This window comes from Eumetopias jubatus, unplaced genomic scaffold (assembly GCF_037043125.1).
Source record: "Eumetopias jubatus isolate StellerSeaLion01/CBP00866 unplaced genomic scaffold, mEumJub1_p1.0 scaffold_1, whole genome shotgun sequence".
Lineage (NCBI taxonomy): Eukaryota > Metazoa > Chordata > Mammalia > Carnivora > Otariidae > Eumetopias > Eumetopias jubatus.
This window is the reverse complement of record NW_028274807.1, coordinates 63,153,802-63,169,444: the sequence shown is the minus strand read 5'-3', so window position 1 is coordinate 63,169,444 and position 15,643 is coordinate 63,153,802. Positions and strand designations below refer to the sequence as shown.

General features: G+C 40.6%; 1 pseudogene; it reads right to left on the bottom strand.

Moving 5' to 3' along the window:
* Positions 1–218: 218 nt before the first annotated feature.
* LOC114214748 (DNA ligase 3-like) lies at positions 219–13,323 on the bottom strand (annotated as a pseudogene).
* Between the last annotated feature and the right edge of the window lie 2,320 nt (positions 13,324–15,643).

The window sequence follows — 15,643 nt, the reverse complement described above, 5'->3', positions numbered from 1 at the left end:
AGAAGAAAACAACCCAGCCAGCACCCAGATCTGAAAGATCTATGTAAACCAGCAGAAGAAACTGACTTCACTGACGGCACTAACAGCAACTAACCCCTGGTTGGGAAGAGACCAAGCACAGTTGGCAGGTTCTGGAAGATGCACTGCTTGAAGAAAGGCCACTGCCCCGCCCCCCTCGCCAATCCCTAACCCTATGAAGAACAGGGAGGGCCACAGTCCTAGCAGGGAGCTACCAGCCTCTGCTTCCAGATACATGCCCAAATCCACTCTGGGGAGACCTGTTGAGCATCAGGGTTCTTGTCCCTGCAACCCAGTACATGTGTGGCTGAGGCAATGTCAAATTCCTGCACCAGGTTCCCATTGAATGCCACAAAGGGGCAGCTGAAGTCTGGTGTGGAGGGTGGCAAGTAGAGCTGCGCCATGGTGAAGATGTCCAGCAGCACCTTTGCTTGGTACAGGGTCTCATCGGGAGCCTTCTGCTTTTCTCCCATTTTCACAGGGGAAGGTTTTGCTGTCAGCTTGTTGCCGCCTTTGCTGTTGAGGCTACTCAGCCTCCCTCCTGCCTTCTTGGCACTGGTGGAGGGCTGCTTTGGGGAGCCTTGCAAGACCCAGCAGCCCCTGAAATACCCTTATTCTCTCCACTGCTACCCCCTGTAGTGGAATTCCCCTCCTTTCCAGTTGCCAAGTGAATTCTGCCCTCTCCTTGACAGCTGGTATAGTTCCTTGAGTTGGGGCAAGTTAGTGGCAGATTTCCAGGCCTTATCATCAAGGATCTGGGTACCATGAGGGAATCAGATGAAGATGCCATCAGCTCTGTAAGCCTCAGATTTGGAGGACTCAGCCCCTTTGTCTTCCATGTGGCAGCTTTTTTTGAGTCTGGGACAATAATGAAGTCAGGATAGCAGATCTTGTTGATTTTCAGCCAGTTAGGTATCTTGCTGGGATCCTTGTGGATCTTCACCACATCTAGTTCCTTCTGCAGGTGGGCAAGCATCATATCATCATGGCCTCATGCACACTTGATGACTATGCATCACTTCTGGCTGCTTGTGTCATAGCGGCCCATGAGGAAGATGGACATCATGGCACTTTTGCTCCCATGCCCATAGAAGGCCCCAAAGCCCCTGGGTCAGCTGTGTCACCCATGGCTCACTCATTCAAATAGTTTTCCTTCACATTTAGCCAGTGCTGCTTTCCAGGCTCATATGTACCCTTCACATCCTTCAGCTCTAGCCCTTCCAACCCTTCTCAGATCACCAAGTTTATCATGTCAGCCAAGTCTAAAGCTTTAGTGACTTGCTCCATTTCTGAGAACATGATCTGGTTGGGAATTTCAACTATGTTATGAAGAAATTTCTGCTGCTCACACAGGCCTGTCCATCAAGCTGATATTAAAGTGGATATAATCAAAAACAAAGAGACAGACATTAACATCCTGGAAGGCAACTTTCTGGTGCACTCCCCAAGTCCCAAAGGGCAGTGGTTTGGCTGTCTAGTATCATTCAGGAACACCTCAGAGTCCAATATCATGCCATGGCCCCCACAGAAAGGCTGGGGGATATAGTCCTTAAAGTGGGCCACCTTGGGGAGCAGGACAGGCTTGAGTCTGTGACTGAAGTGGCTGAAGTGGTCCCCCTTCTTATGCACCTGGACTCAGTCCCCATGATACTTGATCTCAGAGAACATGCCATTAGGACACTCCTTCATCTGATGTTTGATGGACTTGCAGATGGCAGCCAGCATGGGCTATACTGGCATCATCAGTGAAGCCTGGGTGCTCAGAGCTCATCTCTGACCTGGCTACTTCTCTACCTCCGGCTCTTTGCAGAGGACCTCCTCCACTAGGTCCTACAGGTTGCACAAGGCTTTGAAGTCTTCATAGACATTGAGTTCAAGGGCATCTAACATATGTTTTGTACCCAAGTTCATCTTCAGATCATGTTTGACCAACCTGATTATGCACTTAAGGTCATTGGCTGGACACCTGAAGGCGATGTCCTGCAGGGCCTGTTGCTGCTCATCCTCCTTGGTGAGCTTGGAGAGCTGAAGGAGGAATTTGTCCACCTTTTGAATAGTAAGGAGGCTCTTGGCAGTTGAGGGGAAAGACTTGCTCTGCTCAAAGAAGACTCTGATTGTCTCTGACACTTCACCCTGCTCTAGGTCTCGTGCCATATCATTTGGGTTGCAGTTAAGAATGTGGCTGAAAATCTTCACAATCTACTTATTATTCAAGTTGTAAACACTTTTAATAGTAGCTGGCAGCAGCAGCTTCACTGTTAGGTACACATCACTGTGGAAACTCTCTCCTGCTGAACCTTTCCAAAGGAAGTCCTGGATCATCTGGGTCTTCGTGTCATAGCCAGGATTTTCAGCCACCATGGCACAAAACTTCCAAAACTAACATAGCAGACAATCCTTGTGCTTGGGGTCACATTTGCTGAGGACAGACTTGCCTTAGGGGTAGGCCTTGAGCAGACTTCCCTGGAGTTGCTGGGCTTGACTAAAAAGTTAGAAAATTTCTGGGGATTGGTGTTGGTGACAAATGATGCATCTTTCACTGGAGATGTCACCTGGCCAGTGGCTGTTAGCTTTGCCTGGACAGTAGCTTTCTTCTTTGGTGTGCTTGTTGCCTTAGAAGACAGATCTGCAATGTGCTGGCTTATCTGTTCCTTCTCATTATCTTCCAGCTCTTCCCAGCCTTTAGCTCTATGTGGTCCTCAATATTTTTTGTGGTGGCCCGGGCCCACTCCAGTTTCTCAAACATGCGTTTATTTTTTTAAAATTTATTTTATTTTATTATGTTAGTCACCATATAATACATCATTAGTTTTTGATGTAGTGTTCCATGATTCAGTGTTTTCGAATAACACCCTGTGCTCCATGCAGTACATGCTCTCCTTAATACCCATCACTGGGCTAACCCATTCCCCCACCCCCCTCCCCTCTGAAATCCTCAGTTTGTTTCTCAGAGTCCATAGTCTCTCATGGTTCATCTCCCCCTCTGATTTCACCCCTTCATTTTCCCTTTCCTTCTCCTAATGTCCTCCATGCTATTCCTTAATTTCCACAAATAGTGAAACCGTAAGATAGTTGTCTTTCTCTGCTTGACTCATTTCACTTAGCATAATCTCCTCCAGTCCCATCCATGTTGATGAAAAAGTTAGGTATTCATCCTTTCTGATGGCTGAGTAATATTCCACTGTATATATGGACCACATCTTCTTTATCCATTCATCTGTTGAAGGGCATCTCAGCTCTTTCCACAGTCTGGCTATTGTGGACATTGCTGCTATGAACATTGGGGTGCATATGGCCCTTCTTTTCACTACATCTGTGCCTTTGGGGTAAATACCAGTAGTGCAATTGCTTGGGTCATAAGGTAGCTCTATTTTTAATTTTTTGAGGAATCTCCACACTGTTTTCCAAAGTGGCTGTACCAACATGCATTTAATATGATACCACTTTCTCATCACCCCTGGACTCTGAAAAGGGATGGGCACTACTTTGCTGATCTGGCATACACTCTTCACAATCTCTTTCTGGCATTTCTTTTTTGCAACCGGCCATGCCATGCTTGGCGTAGTCCACACAGAACCATTCCTCAGCCATCTCACAGGGGCCACTGCAGAGTTCCACATGTGATCATGTGGAAAACAAGGCAGGTGACATGTGGTCTTAGATTACCTTCCTGAGGGGCACCTGGGTGGCTCAGTCATTAAGCGTCTGCCTTTGGCTCAGGTCATGATCCCAGGGTCCTGGGATCAAGCCCCGCATCGGGCTCCCTGCTCAGCAGGAAGACTGCTTCTCCCTCTCCCCCTCCCCCTGCTTGTGTTCCCTCTCTTGCTGTGTCTCTCTCTGTCAAATAAACAAATAAAATCTTAAAAAAAAAGAAAAAATGAAGATTACCCTCCTGAATGACAGAACAGGCTTTTTTTTCTGGAGGAGGTAGTACTCATGAAGCACATCTGTTTCTGACCAATGGCTGAATTGTCTTATGTCAGACCAATGATGCTGCTCTCGGGAAAGGTGCAGTTCTTTTCGGCTGAGTGTGTGGAAGATTGGTGGGAAGAGGATCTTGAAAGCCAGAGTGATACAACTCATGGGATGATTGGGAGAATTAAAATGAGTCCATGGATGGGCTGAGGGGCTGGACTCGGAACTCCCTGCCTTCTCCACTCCAGTGCACACCAGAGGCCTTGGACCAGGCACCCACAGGCTGCATGCACCATGTTGGCTTGTCTCAGTTATATGATTTTGATAATGGGGTTAAGGCAATTCAATGAGGAAAAGATAATTTTTCATGAATATAGATATAAAAGTGCAAAAAAAAATAAGAGAGAGAGAAAACAACTCTTACAATAAATGTATTTATGTGGACCACAAATCTAAATGTAAGCTTTAAATGACATTGAGTTTGGTAAAGATTTTTAGGTGAGAGATGAAAAAGAATGTGCTATAAAAAATAATCCATTTTCATCAAAATGAAATAATGTTTTTTAAAAGAAATTTAAGAAATCAAAAAGAACAACCATAGACTGTGAAAACACATTTACAAAACATATCGAAAATGGACTTGTGTCTAGAATAAAGAACACTTACAATGCAGTAATAGTAAGAGAAACAATAAAATGGGCAAAATATTTTAATAGACACTTAGCCGAAGAAAATATATAGATAGAAAATAAGTACATGAGAAGATGCTTAACATCATTAGGACAATGCAAATTAAACACAATGAGATAACTCTACACACCCTGTAAAACACAAATTTGAAAAGGTTGTTGCTACGAAGTTTTAGCAAGGAATCACAGCAACAGGAATTCTCATGTAGCACTTGTGGAAATGTTAAACAGTACTATTTTGGAAAACAGTTTGGCATTTTCGTAAGAATTTAAATATGATTTTCCATATGAAATAGCCATTCCATTTGAAGGTATTTAACTAAGAGAAATAGCCAATACACCAATTTTTTTAGTTACTTTATTTGTAATAGAAACTGAAGGCAATCAAAATCCTTCAACATTGAATGGACTAACAAATTTGTATAATATGCACAATAGTATTCAGCAATAAGAAGAACAAACTACTGTCACATGCCTCAAAATAGATGAATCCCAAAAGAGGTATGCTTAGTGAAAGAAACCAGGCCAAAAAAAGCACATACTCTGTTTTAATTTATATGAAATTCTAGAAATGAACAATAATCTATATCGACTGGGCACATACCAGTGATTGTCTGAAGATTATGCAATAGGAAGAAAGAGTAATGGATGCATTACAAAAGAGCATGAGGAACCCCTTAGGGTGACAGAAATGTTCAATATCTTCATTATGCTGATTGTTTCACAGGTGTATAATTATGTCACAATTTATACTAATTGTAAACTTAAGATGTGTCCAACTTATTTTGTGTCAAGCATATCTCAATAAATCTATAAAATATCATAACCAAGTAAACCCAAAACAAATAGTACAAAAGAGAGAAGGAAGAGTAAGGATCATTGCAATAGAAAACATTACCAAGAAAAACAAATCCAAAAAAAAAAATACAAGAATGAATCAACCAAAGTCAAAGACTGGTTATTAAAAAAAGACAAGTGAGGGGCACCCAGGTGGCCCAAATGGTTAAGCGTCTGCCTTTGGCTCAGGTCATGATCTCCAGGTCCTGGGGTTGAGCCCCACATTGAGCCTACATTGGGCTCCCGGCTTAGCAGGGAGTCGGCTTCTCCCTCTGCCTCTCCCCTCTACTGTTCTCTCTTTCTTTCTTTCTCTCTCTCTCCCTCTGTCTGTCTCTCAAGTGAATAAATAAAACCTTAAAAAAAAGTGAAATAGTCATCTGGCAATATAATTAGAGGGAAAAAATAAACTACTAATAATATATATTAGGAATTAAGAGTATAACAAGGTATATAGAGAGGTTTAAAATCATAAGAAATGATCAACTCGTTAATACTCATGTTTAAAACATAGATGATATGGATAATTCCCAGAAGAGTAAATTTTACTAATTTAAAAAGCAATTGAACCTGAAATGAACTTATAATCATTATTCATTTGTCAAAGTATATTAACAACTTAGCCCCAGACTAACACAATTTTACAAGTGTTTACCAAACTTTTAGAGAAATTATTACCTATCTTATATTCACTTTTACACAGAAAAGCTAAATAGGAAACATTTTCCAATGCATTCTGGAGGCAAAACAGAAATTATATCAAAACTGGATAAAGATACTGGCAAGTAGTGTTGTTCTCAGAAATGCAAGAACAGTTTCATGTTATAAAACACTGATTAAAAGAGGAAAAATATTATTTTATCAGTAGATTCAGGGAAAAGCATTCAACTTCATTTAATATTCATTCATAATAGAAGAAAACTTCTTCACCTTCATAAAGTGTCTCTATGAAAAACCTATAGAAGGGGTGCCTGGGTGGCTCAGTCTTTAAGCATCTGCCTTTGGCTCAGGTCATGATCCCAGGGTCCTGGGATCGAGTCCAACATTGGGCTTCCTGCTCAGCGGGAAGCCTGCTTCTCCTTCTCCCACTTCCCCCTGCTTGTGTTCCCTCTCTCGCTGTCTCTCTCTCTCTGTTGAATAAATAAATAAATAAAGTCTTAAAAAAAACCTATAGGAAATATGCACAACTGAGTACAGAAGCATTATTTATAAAGTCAAAAAGAATTTAAAGATACCTGATACTACTCCTCTTATTCAACACAGTATTGTAAGTCCTAGTCTTTGTAATGGGACAAGAAATAACATATAAGAATAGTCAGGTTTTGAAAGCAATATTTTTTTATTCAGAGACAATGTGACTAAGTACATAGACAACCCAAGATCTATTCCAGTCTATTAGAATAAATCAGAGAATTCAGCAAAATTGTTGGAAATTAATCGATAGACAAAAAAATCAATAGTATTTCTATATGTCAATCTCTTAGTTTGAGTTTCCCCTGAAAGCAAAACCTAAAACAAGAATTAGGTGCAGCTAATTAATTTTTGATATGAACTCAAGGAGCAGTAATCAGGAAGCAGGAGAGTGAAGAAGGAGAGGAGCAAAAGTCAATACATGGGTGAATTATTGAAGTCACTGCTACAGATGATGGGTGTCTAATTTCACTGTGACATCTGAGAAGCACACAAAGTTTCAGAATTACCGGTTGAAAGGAGAGGGCGCTGGGTCATTTATCCATGGCTCTTGTGCCCCCATTGGTTGGGATTTGTTCTTGATGACATTAACTCCCCCCAACTTCTCTGCTGTGTGTGTGGTGTGTACCTAGTGGGCTTCTGTGGATTCAGAGAAGGCTCAGAAAGTCCTTAACATGGAATTGTCTGCCACAACTAAGGCTGAAATCAGAGGTGAGGGGAGGTGATATGACATAAGACCCTAAAGGCATCTGTGACAACCAAGAAGATAATATAGTTTTCTTTAAAAACAGTGCAATCACAATGGCAAATATCTATCTGCCTGTTTGTCTGTGTCCATCTAAGAATAAGCCCTATAAAAGATTTGTGAAATCATTGCAGAGAAAATGGAGAGGTATCATGGACATAGATGGGAAGAGACATTATCTTAAAAGACATTGTTTAACCTCAAATTTAACAATAAATCCAAGTTAATTAAAATTTAAAAAGCAACACTACAGTGATCTTTGTGGGACTCGGTGAGATATATGTATATGGGGCAAATGTAAGGGAGGCAAACAGAAACTGAATTAGTCAAGATAATTGAATGAGAATCAAGAAGGAGGACTTGCCCTCTACCAGATTTTAAGACTTATTACAATGCTGGAGAAACATTTAAAAAGTGTTTTTGATGCAGGGAGTGGGGAAACAAATAGTTTATGATCAAACTGGGAGATTTACTTGCAACCCACTTAACTGGTAAAGCATTAATATATATATATATAAAGAGCAATGAATAAGTAAGTAAAAAGACAGTCCGACAGTAAGATGGATAAAGGACAGGAGCCAGAAATTCACTATGAATAAGAATCCCAAATACACAATAAAACATAAAAACAAATCACTAGTAATCAGGGAAATGAAAATTAAAACAGTAATTATATATAATTTCACATTTATCAGATTAGGGCAAAAATTCCTAGAATAACAACTGTTAGAAAGAAAATGGTAAAAGGGAATGTTCATGCATTCCTTCATGAATTGCTTCAATGAATTGCTTCAAATGAATATTGATATAAAGTCTTTGTGGATCAATTTTTTTAGTATCAAAGGTAGCTGATGCTGAATTTATCCACTGAAATGTATCTCAGTTGTGTTCATTGCCCTAGCTCTGGTATGTGTATCAATACCTGATATATATTAGGTTCTAAGTGACTACCTACCTTAAAATCAGTAACCTTTTTAAAGTAATCTTTTGCCATATAACTAACCATCTCCAAACTTAGTGGTTTAAAACAACTTAACAGCTCCCAAGTCTGTGGGCTATCAACTTGGGTTCAAAAGGTTCATCTCTGCTTACTTAAAATGCCATCTAGGTTCGCTAATGATTTTAGGTCTTGACTGGGATATGATGGGCTTCTCTCCTCAGGCTCTTTATCATCCTACACATTAGCCTGAAGTTTTTCATGTTGTCAAAAGAGTTTCCACAGTCAAGAGAAGGCAACTGGCAATGTGCAAGCAGATTTTAGTCCTCTTCTTTTATCACATTTGCTATTATCATTGAGAAATGTGGAGGATGTGAGATTTTATTTTCCTTGCAAGTTAACAAATTAGCCTGCTATAGTCTTCTGGAAGCTGGTAAGAAGATACTAGTCTCTCGGACCAGATCCAAAGGATTCTGTTACAGCACAGTAAGTAGCATGAGCATCATGTTTACAACAGTTTTTCTTGCCTCTCAAGTCATATGAGAGTGACACAGGGGTGGATGCTTCAAGTGTGGCGGGTTTCAATCACAGCTGAGGAACTCTGAGCTTACAGAACCTAAATCTTTTATGACCTATTATAAGCAAATCTGCCTTTGCCCCAGAGGAAGACATCATCTCTTTGATGTGGGATGATATATGATGTAGGATGTTAAGCAAATCTGTCCTTTGCTCTGCAGGGAGACACTCTCTTTATCCTCTAAGGCTATTTGTTATACTAACATCCTTGAAAAAATAGGCTGGAGCAAAAGGCCAATTAGTGCCTTACTTATAAGAGGCTAGAGTCAGGAGACAATACAGGGGCATGGATACAGGGAAGCATGATTTATTAATCATTATAACAACCTAGCACATCCTTCAATCCAGCAATTCACATCCAGGTATAAGATATTCTCACACATATCTAAAAGGAGACATGGATATCTATTACAACATTTTTTTTTGTACAAGTAAAATATTGGATACTATGTAAAAGTTCATCATAAGGGGAATGAATATATAAATTGTGAATATTCATATGAATAAATGACAATATGGTGAAAATAATAATAATAGGTAACCTTTATTGAGTGTTAACTACGCTCATGGCATTGTTATAAATAATTTATATGTATAATGCCAGCTCACAAAAATTGAATGATGTATCACAGGCAGGCATTTCAACCAAGATTGGAGGTCTAGAGAGATAGTGGTTTGAAATATACTGTATCAAAATGGATATTTAGAATAAAAAATTGAATGAAAAAGTAAATTGTGGTGGAGACAGAATATATCCATTTATATAAGATCTAAGGATATACAAACAAAACAATACTATTTATTTTTTCTCTTTTATATGTCTTTAGTCCTCTCTTTTTAAAAAATATATCTATCTATGTGGAAGTTCCAAAGTTATTTTGAGCTTTGCTTTGCTTCTCTTGCTGGATCTACCAGCTCCTTCCACCATTAAGAATATGTATTTTGTTTGAAGCTGGGGGTCTCATGCTGGAGCCAAGCCAGATTGGCAAAGGAGAATGCTTTACTGAACCTGCAGGTGGTTCTTCTGCAGAGTTCTTCTGGGCAGAAGAATAACACGTACCTGTTGCTGCTATTCTTAACCACTTATTTTTGATACAAACATAATACATATTCTTTTTAGAAACCTTTGTCCTTTGACTTTTCTGTTATTTACATTATATTCACCAAATTTTAGATTTTTCCACCCCTCTGTGAAAACCACTGCACATTCTTTATCATATCCTCTGGTATTCTTACCAACCTTCTATCAAAGATTCTTACAAAAATCTTGTGCTTAAACATATTAATGTCCTAAAATTTCCAATGAAATTCAGCAAATATTTGTTGAGCCACTTGGAAATTTTTATCATAGGTAGCCCACAGTCTAGTGGGAGAGAAAGACCTATAAACATATTAACCAAACTGTGATACAATATGTGCTAAGACAAATGTGTTTATAAACTACTTTGGGCTCACAGATAAGGGAGTGATTAATTCTGCCTTCAAGTCTGAGGGAAAACCATAGAAATTAAATGACATCAAGTTGAAACTTGACAGAAAAGTAAGGGATTCCACAAGAGAAAAAGTGAGCAGGGATGTTGTGAGAAAGTAAAGAGCATATACAAGTGGCTGAAGCAGGAAGTGATGTGGGAGATAGATGATATTGTTGGTGAAATGTAAATTATATTAAAAGACAAAGATAGAGAGCCTGGGGGGTTTGGTGATAGGGGGGATCTTTGGGGGTCTGGCCACAATAGGGACTTTTAAAAGATTTAGGGCAGGGAAGTGTCATAGCCAGGTTTTTGTTTTCAAAATATTTCTAAAAATAGATTATAGGCTGCAGGAAAGTAGTAACCTTGTTTGTTTTATACTTATATACACAGTCTCCAGAATAATCCAAATATATAGTAGGTGCCTAGTCATATTTGTTAAATAAAGGAGCAGCAGCTAAGCGTGGAGGCAGATATTTCAGGTTAGATGTTTATACAATGGTCCAGGAAAGTAATGATCAGGGCCTTTATTAACATGCTTGTTTCAGTGAAATGTTTAATGCCCCTCAAATTAGGGAGACCGTATAATTTATTGTCTAAACTGGGAAACTTTTGAAAATACAAGAGGGTGCATTTAAAAGTATTCTGGAGAAAACAGGTGAGAACTGGAGATGTGGTGGGTGTGTCTCAAGCTCCTAGCACATTATCAGGGTCCCAGCCTGAGGTCAGCCCTCCGCATGGGGGATGGAGAGGGTACGGCTCTGAATAGGCAGGGGCTGGGAAAGGACTTGGCCCCATGTTGATGTTCTTGTCCTTGTGGGGATGTGTATTTGGTTTGGTTGGCTTTGTAGTTATTACCCATGCCTAGAGTTATTAAAGGTTTGTGAAATATAATACCTTGAGATCATCTGGGGGCAAATAGGTAAGGTAACAAAGATAACACACAACGGGTGGGACAGAGTTCCCCTGAAGGGAAGAATCTTCTCACTGAGAGGTCAATCCTGGACCAAGAAGTGAGCATGCAGAAGGAGCGCCTTAGATTGACATCGGTGGAAGCCATTTCCACTTTTCCTGCAGTCTTTTGACTGCTGGGTGCTAGGGCACTGAGATGCCTGTGGCTCTTTTGATCAGGGTGAGGGGGGGTGCATTGGACTCTCCTTTGAGGTGGCAGATGAGCAGTAAGTCAGAGCTATGTGAACTGTTAAAGAACCTTAAGGGTAGGCATAGGTCTGTGTACTCAGAGTATCCACACAGCTAGTGACGGATAGGAGTTATTCTTTATGTTGTGTTTCTCTCATTATCTTCAAACCATCTGTAACATTTTCTTTTTTAAAACTGTAGATTTTCTCTGCTTCTACCATGGGGATGCAGGGGAAAGCTAGGAGCAAAAATACTGAGGGTGCAGGGGTACGGAGCCAGCAGCAGCTGCCTGGGGTAAGCCCCTCTGAAGAGGAAGGGGTAACTGCCGCAGGATGAGCGGAGCTCTGGGATGAGAGGAGCGGTGAACAGATCCAGACCACTGGCAGCCGTGGCGAGCAGCAACTGGGCCAAATTTGTCACATTGCCCAGAAACATTTTGGAAAGGAAACCTGGTGAAAGGCAAAGCTTTGCAAAGTCAAGTAGACTGAGGGTCTAACTGCATATTGAATTTTACAGCCTGAGGCTGGGGAAGCAAAGATATTTGGGTTGAAAAAAAAAAATGTGGTTTGTTTATTGATGAGATTTTTCTAATTCCTCAAAGCAGAAGAGGTTTTCTTCTCTTGCCTTATCTTCTTCCTGTTGCCCAAATGGCCAATTAACAACCAAAAAAAAGGCCATACTTTTTTATATAAAAAAGTTTTTTTATTAAAAAAGTTTAAATAAACTTTTTGTTTATTTCAAGTTCACCTTCCCCATTTTTTTTCTCTTTACGTTTTCCCCATCACCGTTCGCCAGTCTTTTCCTGTACCCCTGTTTGCAGTATCCACTTACTGACACTGATGGTGCTTCTGAACAGAGGTCAAGAAAGAAACATTCTGGGCTTAGCATACTTCAGCCATGCCATTTTCCTGCTTCTTGCCATTGCTTTTGTTGGTTTTGTCACTTTACCAGTTTATGTGTGGCTAGTGTGCTATGTTCTCACAGCCCTCCTCTTGTCTTGTTCTTCTTGCTTGAGCTGCTAGAACGTCTTACAGAGCTCACACTCCTTACCCCAAGTCTGCAGGAGCACCTTCCCAGCAGAAGTCAGTAACTCACTCAAGCACTCACCTATGCACAGATATGCAAACACATCATTTGTTCCTTTGACCATCCTTAAGGTAAAGAGGTAAAAGGTTATTATTATTGTTTTTTTGCCGATAGAGAAACGTAAGTCCAGAAAGGTCTTGATGAAAGCCAGCCAGCCATAATGATAGGATCACATACATTAAGTCAATTACAGAAAAGTCTACTTATGTGTTAAAAAATGGATGGAACTGGAGGGGATTTTGCTAAGTGAAATAAGTCAAGCAGAGAAAGACAATTATCACATGGTTTCACTTATTTGTGGAACATGAGGAATAGCACAGAGGACATTAGGAGAAGGAAGGGAAAAATGAAGGGGGGAAATTGGAGGGAGAGATGAACCATGAGAGACTATGGACTCTGAGAAACAAACTGAGGGTTTTAGAGGGGAGGGGTGGGGTGATGGGTTAGCCTGGTGATGGGTATTAAAGAGGGCATGTACTGCATGGAGCACTGGGTGTTATATGCAAACAATGAATCATGGAACACTACATCAAAAACTAATGATGTAATGTATGGTGACTAACATAACATATTAAACAACAACAACAACAAAAAGCCCCACGAAATTTTAAAATTTAAAAAAAAAAATTACTAAAGCTGGGACCTCTCAGTGGCACCCAAAGCAGTTTCAAGAGAGGGCACTTACCAAATCAACCAATGAAAGAATGTGACATAGGAGTCCATGGTGACCACAGGCAACGTAGGCAGTGCTGTTCTTCCAACCTCTCTCAGCCTGGACACACAGCAGCACTGTTACTGTCATCAAGAGCCACCACGATGGCAGGTTCTACTGCCAATTTAACCAGCTGCCAAGTTAAACAGTGAGGTTTGGTAAATGGCTAGAACTGATACTATTTAAAAGCAAGAAAACTGAAATATAATGGGAGATTTGCACTGGTTTTAAACAGCATTAGCTTAATTTGTGAGAAATGTAAATATGACCCTTTGAAAATGTCAGGCGCCCACATTAGTGACTCTCGCATTTGTGTAAGATAGAACACACAGAAGCCTGGTGCTCATATTTCACAATTTAAGAGCCATAGTCATGGTCCTTTAACAACTCTGCAGCACGTTTACAAATGTCTCATTAACAATGTTTCCATATCATAAAGCCAGATGGGAGAGGCCATCTTTTATTTATCAGTCTCAAAATAAAATGTTATCATCTCTGGGATTTAAAAAGGATTTTGGTGGCTTCAATTTTCTTCCTCATCTTCTCATCCCTGTTACTCCCACCCCAAGCCAACTTTTTGTTGTTCTGAATTGCTCTGCTCCAATGGGAAAGCCAGATAATTAAGCTGGTCCTGTTATTCATCCTGGCTCTATCAGCCATCCAGCTAATGTAAGCCATTGGTTTCCACACTTGACTGAGCCTGAAAATCATCTAGGGGATCTTGTTTAAAATACAGATTCTTGGGGCGCCTGTGTGGCTCAGTCGTTAAGTGTCTGCCTTCGGCTCAGGTCATAGTCCCAGGGTCCCAGGGTCCTGGGATCAAGCCCCACATCGGGCTCCCTGCTCGGTGGGGGGCCTGCTTCTCCCTCTCCCTCTCCCACTCCCCTTGCTTGTGTTCCCTCTCTCCCTGTGTCTCTCTGTCAAATAAATAAATAAAATCTTCAAAAAAATTAAAATAAAATAAAATACAGATTCTTGGGCTCCAGATCTCCAAATTATAATTTCTAGGAGTGCGCCATGGAAGTCTGTATTTTAGGAAGTTCTCCAGTGATTGCTGTGTGGACCTGTGTTTGGGAACTATTTGAAATTCAAAAATTCTCGATCAGACCAGTGTCCAAACTGGGATGTAGAGGGTGTCTCTGTTGATAACTTTGAGATTGCCAGCAGGCCAAAAATGACAAAGGGTCATGGCAAAAGCACACATCTCCTTCTACAGATGCTAGGGAAATTTCAGGATCTTATGGAGACCATGGGTAGAGTTGTAGATAGAGAGAAGAATAGATTTGTTTTGGAATCTCTCTGGGAAGTCTTTGTGTGGTGTGTGGTGTGTGTGTGTGTGTGTGTGTGAACTGGCTTCACTGAGCCAGTGGACACTGTAAGGTGTGTTCAGGGATTAGCAAATATTCCAGGCTGGTGAAAGCAATGTTAAGATGTGTTTAGGGCTATGTGCTTTAAGATAGAGTCAGAAAATATGTTGGTGCCATATTGAATGCCTGCTGAGTAACATGATCTTTCTGTTTTGAACAAGTAAACATTCACATATGCATCTATTAAATATTATTCTTTATAGTGCAATTGATGGGGAATTTTCAAGCAGAGGCATGACATCATTGGATATATCCTTTAGGATGATATCCTGATAAAAGTGAGTGGGATGGAATCAATTGGAATGGGAAAAATTGGAAGTGGGATTAGTTAGGAGCCAGTATCATGGTGAAAAAGTGAAACTCAAGCAATGACCATTAGAATATAGAATCAGGAATCGATTTCAAAGTCATTTCTTAGGTAGGACTGGCAGTACTCTTCTAATTGACAACATGGAGAGACTAGTCGGAGAGAAGGAGGAATTAAAGATGACTCAGATGTTGATGTTTTACCTGAGTGGCTGGGGAACTGATCATGCTCTAGAGACAGAAAACACATTGAGAAGAGTAGACTTCTCCCTCCTGAACTTGAATGCGTGTGGGACATGGAATTGGGCCTGTTCGGTGGGCAGTTCAACAGGGTGATTGGGACTAGAGTTCAGGAGGGAGGAAGTGGAAATGAAGGATTCAGGTTGGCGATTGGGGGGTAATTGGATGATGGGGGAATGGATAAGATGCCTCAGAGGGATTGTTTCAAGGATGGAAATGGGTGGCACACAGAGAAAGGGGAAAGTATAGGTCAAGGGGCCATCAAAAAGAAAGACAATTCTAAGGAAGTTCCAGAATGCTCCATTCTTGGTGAAGTAGTGGTTGATGGTTCCTGTAATGCTGACATGGGGTTTGTATGTGGTGGTGGTTGAGATGAAGCAGAAGCGGGGAGTGGGAGTGCTCAGGGGAGGATTTCTCT